We start from the raw sequence: 11,573 nt of genomic DNA on the forward strand, positions 1-11,573 counted from the left end.
GGGTCAACATCCTCACATCCTTCAAGACTTTGCTAAAATATTACCTTTGTGCTTAGCCTTCCTTACTAATATCTTACTTACTTGTGATGTTCCTTGCTGAGGCTGGGGGTATAGCTCAGTCTCGCTGTGTTAGCCCTGGATTCAAATGTCCAAAACCATATATGTACATGAGCATATGTGTATGCATACACATACAAACCCTAAACTAAAACAGGCACATGCACAAGCTCTAAATTAAAAAAAAAAATTCAAGGGGAACTGAGTAATAGCACAACAATTAAAGCACTTGCTGCCTTCAATTTCTGGCATCCCATATGGTCCCGGAGTTCACAAGAGATATCCCTGAGTGCAAAGCCATGAGTAAGCCCTGAGCGCCACTGGATATGACCCAGAAGCAAAGCAAAAATAAAGTAAAAATACATAAAATAAAATAAAATAAAAAACAAAAATAAATAAAAATAAAGTTGAAAATAAAATAAAATTGTCCTGAGCCAGAGCAATAGCACAGTGGTAGGGTGTTTGCCTTGTGCAGGGCCAACATGGGACAGACCCAGGTTCGACTCCTTGCATTTCATAGGTTTGGTCCCCAAAACTTGCAAGGAGAAATTTCTGAGTGCACATCCAGGAGTAACCCCTGAATACCTCCAGGTGTGGCCCCCAAACCAATACATTAATTTTTTAAAAATTAAAAAATAAAATTGTCCTTTCCTTTTCCTCTCTCTAGATCTACCCAATGCTATTTTGTTCTTGTGCCTCCATCCCTCACTTTCTGTTTCACACATGTGCTGGAACCCAGTCTCTTAAACCAGTCTCACATATGCTTATACCCTCCAGACAAGTGTACAGCTGGTTTCTGCAGAGAAGTGGGGAAAAATTTGAGGCCTAAGGAAAACTTTCCCTCCCATCCCCATAGGGAGAAGCTAAGATCAATCCCTTTATCCCTGGAGAAAGGGGGCTGCCTCTGTATCCTCCCTCTCCCAGAGGGACAAATAAAGTTGTCTGACTCTTATGCTTTGTGTGGATGGGGAAACTGAGGTATAAGCTGCCAGGTGAAGATGAGACCATACATTCACTGACAACCTCATTACCATCATTTGGGTTTTCACTGCACCTAGAAAATGACAATGGAGAGAGTGCAGGATGCAGAAGCAGGGAGGAGGGTCAACCTCAGATGGCAGGCATCAGGGCTAAGCTGGGATCATTTTTGTCCCAATTTCCAGATGATGGAAAGTAATTTGCCTGGACAAAGAGAAGCACAAGCCATTGCCAACCACAGAAACTAAAAATAACCCTCGAACATCAGCAATAGGGAAGTATTTTGAGAGCATTCACTCTCAGAGCAGAGAGTAGGGTTCAGAGAGAAAAAGCCATCTACCAGGGACCACACCGAAGATAAGAGTGTGAAGTTCTGATTGACACCAAGACTTTTGCTCTTTTTCTTGCCTCATTTCTTTTGATTTCTTCAACTGGCATCCAACTCTTCCCATTCCCTCCCTCAGCTGGTTCTCAGCACCCTCCAAATCTTAGAGAGGAGTTTTGAGGTAGCTGTGGAAATTCTGAGTCATTGGCAGGACAACTCATGGAGACAAGAGATAAGGTCTGTGGGGAACAGGGCAGATGCCTGAAAGTCACCCACTTGTGTTCATCAAACGCACAGCTGCTGGCATGGTAGGACAGGCAGCAGAGGCCAGCAGGAGCTCCAGAATCATCTGTCTGGAGACACATCAGGGAAGAATTCCTCACAGGCTCAGAAGGCATGGCCTTAAGCTCAAAGGTTAGTACATTTAAGTTTAAATGAAAGCTGGTACATCTGGGGTCCAAGAGTTAGAACTAGGGGTACGTTGTTTGTCTCACATGGGGCCCACCTGGGTGTGATCCCTGGCGATCCATATGTCCTGAGCCCCACAAGGAGTCTGAATGCAGAGCCCGAAGTTCGCTCTAACCACTGTCAAATGTGGCCTAAAACAAAACAAATAACTAAAGATGGCAGCTCAGGCAGGTACTTTATTCATGCTGCCTTGCCTCTCTCACAGTAGCCTCCATGGAGGAGTCCAACCAGGAAGTGGTGGTGAATCAGACTTTCAGGGAAACTGCCCCTGAGCCAGAGCCAAAACCCAAGGCCCCTGCCAGTGGAAGTGGTGGCAGCACTACCTAGGCACAAACAGGAGTCCCTAGTGGGAGCCGGGCCCGTTTCAAGGGGGCAGACATCATGGGTGGTTTTTTCTCAGGTATTTTTTCTAGTCTGTTTGGAACCTAAGAAATTAGGATTTTAATTTGGAGGCTGTACAGGGTGGGAAAAACTATAATTTTGTACAGATTTCAGGTTGGAGAAGTTGTTACTAGAATTCAAACCATTGGATTTAATGTTGAGATGGTAATATACAAAAATCTTAAATTCCAAGTCTGGAATTAGGAGGATAGACAAGTATCAGACCAGACTGGAGATGTTATTCTAACGCAGATGTTGTCATTTATGTAGTAAACAGTTGTGTCCAAGACCAAATTGGCATTTCCAAATCAGAGTTAGTTGCCGTGTTGGAGAAGGAAGAGCTAAGAAAAGCTATTTTAGTAGCGTTTGCAAATAAGCAGGACATGAAACAGGCCATGGCTCCTTCAGATATGACACATTCTCTTGGGTTACCTACTTTGAGGGACCAAAATGGCAGAAATTCAAAGCTTCTTCAACTAAAGGCACTGGTCTTGATGAAGTCATGGTATGGTTAGTTGAAACATTAAGAAGTAGGCAATAAGTTCATCCGCTTCTCTAAAATGAAAAATAAGCAACATGATCCCATCAGCAGTAGTCACATGTGTCATGCTATTAAATATTAAAACTGTATGATTGTTGGCCTATATTGATCTGACTGCCACATTTGTAATAAATATGAAAAAATAAGCAGTGGAGAAGCAACTTACCTTGATTGAACAAACTAAATGTCTGTTCTGCATAACATAAAATATTCCTTCTTTGCTTCCTTGTATTAAGGCATATATTCTATTTGTATGAAATTCTTATTCAAATACAGTCATATTTGAGAATATATTCTTATTGAGGATTTAAAAAAATGTCACTTCCCTAGGGCCTTGTAAGAAACTCAGGGTTGGGTCCACGATAGAAATTGCATGCCAGGGAAAGAGAAAAGTGAAGGAATCTATTCTATTCTTTTATTTCCCATACCACAAAACTGCCCTGCGACTAGAGGGGTTATGGAGGGAAGAGTAGGCTTCATATCTGGCTTCATACCCAGGACCTTCATATCTGCCTATCTGCGGCATCTACTTAGTGACAGGGAGATGACATGATATTGGTGTCTGAATCTAGCTCCAGCTCATGAATGCATGGGGGGTGACTGGACCCCCCCCCCAGGAGTCATGTAACAATGTCTGAAAGCATTTTCCATTGTCATAGCTTGGTAGAGAGCATTCAACCAGCATCTGGGGAAGCTGCTCAGCATTTTTCATGTGTTTGACAGGACCAAAATATAGAATTACTCACCCCTAAATGCCAGTAGAGAAGTTTTGGAAATCCTGCAATGCTACCTCCAATGACCTCCACTTCAATTCCACCACCCTATGACTCCATCTAAAGATGGGAAATTTTAAACAGAAATCCCAGGACTCTTAGAAGGTCAAGTCCTTCAAGACCAGAGTGATAGCACAGCAAGTAGGGCACTTAACTTACATGCAGCTGACCTGGGTTCAATCCCCAGCATCCCACATGTTTTCTTTTCGTTTGTTTCTTTTAATTTTGGGGGCCACACCTGGTGGCAGTTAGGCACTTAGGCACTTACTCCTGGCTCTGTACTCAGAAATCTCTCCTGGAAAGCGTATTGGACCATATGGGGTGCCGGGGATCGAACCCAGGTCTGTCCTGGGTCAGCCACATGCAAGGCAAATGCCCTACCACTGTGCTATCACTCCAGCCTTCCACATGGTCTCTGAGCACCACCAAAAATAATATCTGAGCTTAGAGCCAGTAGTAACCTGAATATCACCTGGGGAGACCCCAAAACAAAACTTAAAACTTAAAAAAGCCCAGTGGCTATTCTTTCAGAAATCCAGGCACCTCCCTAACATCAAAAGCAAAATTTAAGGTCTATAGGTACATGTGAATTTTTTCAGCATGACAAGCAGTTTAGGTCTCAGCTAAAAGGCCAAACTTACCATTAACTTGTTTGTCTGCTTTGTGCTCAGTACCCAACATGGGCAGGATAAGTGCTCGTGTGTATACTGTTTGGGTGAATGGCAAAGGATCCTTAAGGCGACCCAAAAATAGTTCTTATTTTTTCCACCCAAGTTCTGAAGACATTGGAAAGCAAGACAAAGGAGTAGCAGATGGAGACCAACATGCCCCCTTAGGGAGGGATGAAGGCTAATTTGGATAACAGAACATAGCTCTTTGGGAAAGTTAAATGGGCTTGCTCAATGAACCCCAGAATTAGGCAGACCCACCTACCTTGTCACAGAAGAGCAAAGATAGAACTCTCACCTCCCCCATCACAGGAGCAAAGCTCTTGTCTGAAGTAGCACCATCTAGGAGAAGCAAAACCTCGAAGAGAATTTAAAATTTTTTAGTGATCATACACATTAAAAATATATATTCTTTATTATATATATTCTTTATATATTATATATAATTCTTTATTATATATTAATAGGTAAAATAATTTTAAGAAAATATTTTATTTAACCTAATATCTTAAAAATTATCATTTTAATACATAAACAAAATAAAAATGTTAAAGCTATATCTTACATTTTTACTAACACTATGTTCAAATTGCAAAGATTTTAGACTAAATGGACATCTCAAACTAAACCAGTCATGTTTCAAATGTTAATAGCCATATGGAAGAGTAGCTGCCATGTTGAACAATGAGAGTCTTAGATCAAGCATGTTTTTCTGCTCCTTAAGTAAAAGTTCCAAGCAGGACAAGAGGGGAAGTCTACACCACTGTATTGCAAAATTCCTTAGTTATATGAACTACTCCATCTCCCTTAGAGAGAATGGGAGAAGACAAGGATAATACTAATTAAAATACCTTTCTGTAGAAGGAAATCATAGATCTATTCCTCATGAATAGATATGTATGGGTGGATGGGTGAAGGAATGGATGGGTGGATGGATAGATAGGATGGATGGATAAATGAACAGATGGATATATGGATGGTTAAATGTGTGAATGTGTTGTATGGATGGAGAGATATGTGTATATATGTGTGGATAGATGTGTGGATGGATATGTGGATGGTGATTAATGAGTAAGTGATATGAAAATCAAGTAAGACATACTATGCCAGAGGAAGGAGTTCAATTCTTTTTATTTTTATTTCTTAGTATTTGATCTACACCTAGCAGTGATTAGGGTTGACTCCTGGTTCTGTGCTCAGCGATCACTCCTGGTGGGGGTGAGGCTTGGGAGACCAAGGATCTAAACTTGAAATGCCAAGAATCTAACCCAGGTTGGCCAGGTGTAAAATAAGTCTCTTACCCACTATGCTATCTCTCTGGCAACAAGGAAGTCCATTTTTGTTTTAAAATGACCAGTACTAAACCCTTATAACACTGTGCTTTTGATCGTAGTGTGTCCCTGTTTAGAAAAAGACCATAACTATATACTATCACCTCATCCAACCTGTCATTAGAGGAGACAATAATATTTAATCACTATAAATAATATCTAAATAATAAAAATAAATGTAAATAAAAATAGTCACTAAACCTACTATATCATAGGCAGTAAGATATTCATTAATAATAGAAGGTACCCATATAGAATGGTTTCTGAGGTTGCTTCCAGTTCATTTTTAGAACCTGGCATACATCAGGGGCTCTATAAATATTTTGTTGAATCAATCAATTATTTCACTTATAAGGCCCAGAGAGCTTGAGTACTACCCCCAAGTCACACTACTACCAAATGATGAACCCTGAATTTGAGCCCAGGTTTCACTGAGGCCAAATCTACTTCTCCACTTTTCTCTCCAGGGCATGGTTCAGAAGATCACATTTTTTGTCTGTTCTGCATGAACAAGGCTCCTCTCTCTACCCAGTAGGTTCCACCCCCTAGAGAACATACCAGCAAAAAGTTCAAAGCCAAAGTAGTTTTCTCCAACTGGTACATTGGCATGATGCCTACCCAACAACCCTGAATTGAAAGCGCTGGCAAAATATACATTCATTGGAATTAAAGTAAGCAGAACCAGCTTACAAAGGACTTAAGAAAGCCAATTGTTGGGTTTTCAGGAATTTTGTGAGCCATTTTTGGAAGACAATCATTATATTAACCAATGATTTTTAGTGCTAGCCTTAAAATAAATAACATGGAACAGGGAGATAATACATACTCAAAATTCTTCATTCTTTTACAATGTTGTACCATGATCTATGCTCATAGGATTACTTGAGTCTATTGTGTCTACATAATTGAAAGCCTCAATGGCATCTTCCTGCGCATCTCTTCCCAACTTTACGTTCTGCAGCATGGCATGGGGAGCTTGAAATCAGGCCTAGTGGGAGTCTTTAGCGCTCAGAAATCAGCCCATGCTGCCAACCAGGTTGTGTTTTTATTAATGTCCCAGCGAGATTATTATTAAACATTTTCCAGCCTGCCATGGCTGGTCTCCAACTTGGGAGGAGGTGAAATTTGCAAGAAAGAGCCAGGCCTAATGAAGGGAAAGCCATCTTTAGTCCAACTACAGAAAACTTTCTGAGCCCCTCCAAGGGAGGTGGGAAAAGTAAAAACGTTCCCTCTGGGGTTAAGCAGTCCTACACCTCTCCTCAGGGAGCCTCTTCCCAGACCACAGGGGTCAGTGGCAGGATTTTCCCACAGCTGGCCAGCTCCCTTTGGAAATATTAAGCTTAGCTCCTCCCGGAGTCATTGCTATGCAAGTCAGAGCAGGACTCTTGTCTCTAATGAGCAGTTGGCAGAATGCCCATGGTTCTGTCCTGAGTCCCCGACTGAGATGAAGTTGATTTAACCATAGCCCGTTGTCAACACTGCCCACCCTTTGTCTCCACTTTCTGTGTCTCTGGTGAGCATATCAATGCTTTAAATGAAAACCCTGCAAAACAGAGAACAAATGCAGGAAGCATTAGCCTCAGGAAGTATGTATGTCCCAGCAGAGGTTAGGAAGAGGGTTCTCATCATTAGAGTAGCACAATTGTAGACTATGACCCAAGGATCTAGAGATAATCTAATTGAACCCTTTATTTACAAAGATGGTGGCATCACATCCTTTTACACAGAAAGAAATCAAGACTTGGAAGAGTGGACCATCTAATGGGTGGCTGAGCCAGGAAGGCAAGTTGGTCCTGTTTCCCCTTAGCTACACAGCCTAAAACAGACACTCAAGAAGAAAGTCAAGAAAGGCGCAAGACTTCTTGTCAGAGCTGAGGAAGGGGTGCTAGGAACACTCAACATGCACAAACTCAAGGAAGAAAGAAATATAGGTCTCATCTGAGAATATTGGAGAAGCTGATGGCACAGGAGAGTGATAAATTGAGGTGAATGAAAGGGTATGTGGACAAATAAAGAGGTCCTTATAGGAAAAAAAAAAGGATGGGCAGAAGGATGCAGAGAGGTGGTTGTGTGTAAGCTTCCTGGGAGAGAGAAAGGGACGAAGAAAGAAGGGAGATATGGTTGATGGTAGATATGTGAGAGGATGGATGAATGGGCAGCCAATGGAAGGGTGTAGGGATGAGCATAAAGTATGGTGGGGTGGAAGGAGTGATTGATACTTAGGTAGATATCAAATGATACATGGCATGAGATTCATATACAGAAGCAAAGAAGGGAAAAGAAGAGAAATGAAGAAGAAAGAGATAAAGAGGGCAAGTAGAACTGGCAGGTAGGTGGGTAAGTGGAAGGATAAAGTGAAGAGCAAAAGTAGCTCAGGAACTATAGCCAGATGCACAATGATATAGGACTGGGCATTTAGGGAACATTTTAGGGAAGGTTAAATGGTAGACATGCAGCTAGAAAGAGATGAAAAAAGTGGGGAGGTGTCAGCAGGGTCAATATAAATGAGGGAAGTGGGAAAGGAAGAAGAGGGGTAGAAAGCAAACAGGTACCTGGAGATGTAGATGGTAAAGTTACCCACCTGATGAGCAAAGAAGTGGACATGAGTAAAGAATGGTGAAGGCAACAAGGAGTATAAAAGGAAGAGGCAGAGGGAGAGGAAAAATGAGGGAAAAAACAGGAATCCTGGTCCTTCCCCACCCAGGCAGGGACTGTGAGGAGAGAATCATCCTCCATCCTTACACCCTTTCCCAGAACCAACCAGAGCTGTACTTTCTGGTGGGACATGGAACTAAGAGTTCAGCTTCTGCCTAGAGCTCAGCCCATGCGCAGTTCCCTCCAGGTACAGAGCTCTCTCAGCTGCCAGGACCAACGTTCATACTCAGCTGCCTTGTACCTCTGCCTCTTCCCACTCCTGCTCCAACTTCCCTGCTCCCTCTGCGCACAGGCTTCTCTTGGCAGCAGACTTGCTGGAGTTGAACAAAGGACCAGCCAGTTTGACCTCCTCTGTTCTTGAACATAATTACTGTTATCCCAGATAATCGTTTTGAAATAACTGTGCCATTCCACACCTTCTTGTTATTTCTCCCATTTATCTGTGAGCAGCTCTGACTTGGGGATAGAAGACTTTTCTAGATTGGTATATTCCACCCCCCACACTTTTCTCCCATGCACCAAGCTTGCCTTCAGCCTTCCCACCACCCTGTAGACATGGGTCCAGCACTAGGACAAGTGGTCTCCAGATCATATGACTCTGGAGGCCCAAATTGCCAAGGCATTCATTTATATACCATGTGGAACAGGATACAGGTTTTGAGGGTCTTGGAGAGGGTAGGGAGGAGGGATTAAGGGGATCTAAAGCCAAAAGTTGGAGCTGTACAGGCTAAAGGAAGAAACCAAGTTTAAGTCTGAGGCAAGTTCAAGTCACAGCCCACATGAGGGTCTGAACCACAGAAGCCTCAGATCTGGACAGTGACCGAGTTGCTGGCCAACATCAGCTGTCGTACTGGGTGTGCCTAGCACACACACCCAAGATGAAATAATAAACCAGGTTGTAAAGGGGCCTTTCTTGGGGTTCTAGGATGATGACTCCTCAATGACCAGCCCTGTTGAGTAGACTGTCTCAGAATTTGCCAGAGGGGCAAGGGTGCAGGCAGGCCCAGGTGGCCACAAAGAAGACTCCACTTTCTACTTCTTAACTCTAGTTCCAGAAATGATCCATTCTGTTTGGTGGGCAGACAAGATCCCCACCTGTTGCTTAACACTCCAAGCAGATAAGTCTGCTCAGAACTATCTATTCTTATATCAGCATCCTGACTTTGTGGCAGATTCATTGCCAAATAAGCCATGGAGAGTGACTTACAACCTCTCTGAACTGGTTTTCTTTCCTACTACTCCCACACCCATTCCCAGGGAGGGTTTTTAATGACAATGCATGGCAATGGTGGTATCTGTGGCATGATAATTACTCAGAAAACAAAATTGAGAGGTAAATACCCCAGGGTGACTTCCATTCTCCTTCAACTCCATCCCCAGTCACCATTGGAGATGTCTCTTCTTCCACACCAGAATTTAGGGTTCTGATTCCTCATCCTCCACTGGCTCCCACTAGGCTTTGACTCACTTGACTGTACCTTCAGACATGAGGCATATGAAATGGAACAGTAATCACCTATGCCAGAAGTATGGAGGGTCCCATTATCCAAGGGATCCCACCATGCCCTCAGGAGATATTGTGGAAACTGCACTTGGCTCCAGACCAGCTCCCATATGCTCAGACAATCCTAGCCCTTCCTTCCCTCTGTAGTTTCTATTTGTTGGGGTGTTTGTTAACATACCAGCTCCGGATGGCCTGGCTCTACTCCAACTTCTCATTTGTGTTCATAGAACATTGCCAGGGCAGGTGAATGGGAGTGAAAGACGTGACAATGGCAGCAAGTATTCATGACCAGGGAGCACAGCAGAATCAACCCGGATGCTTTCTTGCTATAAGCTAGGTCCTCCAGCAGGTCTTTTTTTATCTCCTTTAATTATCATCATTACACCTTTCCATTACAGCCTCTAAACACATGCTCTAGCTTTGAATGTGTCATCATTCCTGAATTACTGGGCTCTGTTTCTGGGGAGAGATGCAAGGAATAGGAATGAATCCCATAAAAGCTGAAGACAGTCTGATGACTGAGATAGGAAGGAGGTCACATCCCCAATGTCCAGCATTGGGAATGTTCTTCTACAAAAAGCCTCCTGAAGCTGCCAGTTATATAGAAAAACAGCCCCCCACACATGGCAAAGTTCTTGGGGTGCAATAAGTCCTTGGGACATAATAAAATCAAGAGATGGATTTGAAGAAGTTACTCTTTTCCCTACCCCTAAGGTTACCAGGACAAACATTATAAATACTGGAACTAAGGTTTGATGAGAAAAGCTCTTGAAGGTACAAAAGCCAGGAGGGGAAGGTCAGAGAAGACCAACTGATCCCAACCCTTATCACTGGCAACCACAATAGAACTCTTACCTAGACAGAAAGCCGCACATGGTGTAGGTTTAGAGAAACCCTATATAAGCCAAATGAGAACAAAGGAAGCATGCTCAAGTGCTCCCTGGATTCATGAACATGGTTCCCACATGCACATGTCACCTGCATCTCTCTCTTGAAATGTCTATTTTCATATTTTTATTCTAGTTTGTGTCAGAGGCTTTCTCCACCTTTTACAGGAGAAGCATACATTTTCTTAACCTCTCCTTCCCCTTCCTCAGTACCTTTGCATAAAGTCTACTTTTATTTCACTGCTTGTCTATTCCTGGAATTCTTTTCTGTGATGGAAGGCAATAGACCTGAGAGCCCTGAGTAAGATGTAGGACTGACTCCTTTCCTGCAAAGAGCAATTCCTTTCTCCAGCTTGAGTCCATGACCCCCAGGAAATTAGGTAGCAGGGATCAACTCCCATGTCAGACCACATGGAAATCAGGTGTGACTTGATGGCTGCCTAGTGGGGCTGGTGGGACTTGAGGTTCATGCCATGTAGGGGCTCATTGCAGACTTTTTCAATCCTAGATCTCCCAGCTCTTCCCTGGTGGCAAAGGTGGAGAGAGAGAAAGCCTTGGATTTTCTTCTCAGCTGATCTCTCTCATCTTTCCACCTGGAGACCTCCACCAGCATTGTTTCTGTTATGTAAATCTGCCTGAATAAGTTTAGTCTAACTTACTACTATGCCATAGGTCTTAGAACTTAGGGATTTCTCCCTTAGATAATGTGCCTGTATTTATTGAAATAATGGCCTCAGAAAGAAAGGCATGGTAGTATACCCAGGCCATATAAGCTTTGTCATGGGTGGAGTGGGAATTCCAGCTGAGCCATGAGACTCCAAAGTTCCAAGTTTACCAACCCACTTACACCACTCTTTGGACAGAAGCATTCTTGTGATGTTTGTGCATGGGTCTTTGTGACTGCAACTACACCCAAGATTTCTAAGTAATTTTTTTCTTTGGTTTTTGGGTCACACCTGGCAGCCCTCAGGGGTTACTTCTGCAGGCTCACGGGACCATATGGGA

General features: G+C 43.0%; 1 pseudogene; it reads left to right on the forward strand.

Annotated features, from left to right (window-relative positions):
- Nucleotides 1-2,209: 2,209 nt before the first annotated feature.
- LOC126006637 (ADP-ribosylation factor-like protein 1) lies at nt 2,210-2,750 on the forward strand (annotated as a pseudogene).
- The last annotated feature ends 8,823 nt before the right edge of the window (nt 2,751-11,573 follow it).

This window comes from Suncus etruscus, chromosome 4 (assembly GCF_024139225.1).
Source record: "Suncus etruscus isolate mSunEtr1 chromosome 4, mSunEtr1.pri.cur, whole genome shotgun sequence".
Classification (NCBI taxonomy): Eukaryota; Metazoa; Chordata; class Mammalia; order Eulipotyphla; family Soricidae; genus Suncus; species Suncus etruscus.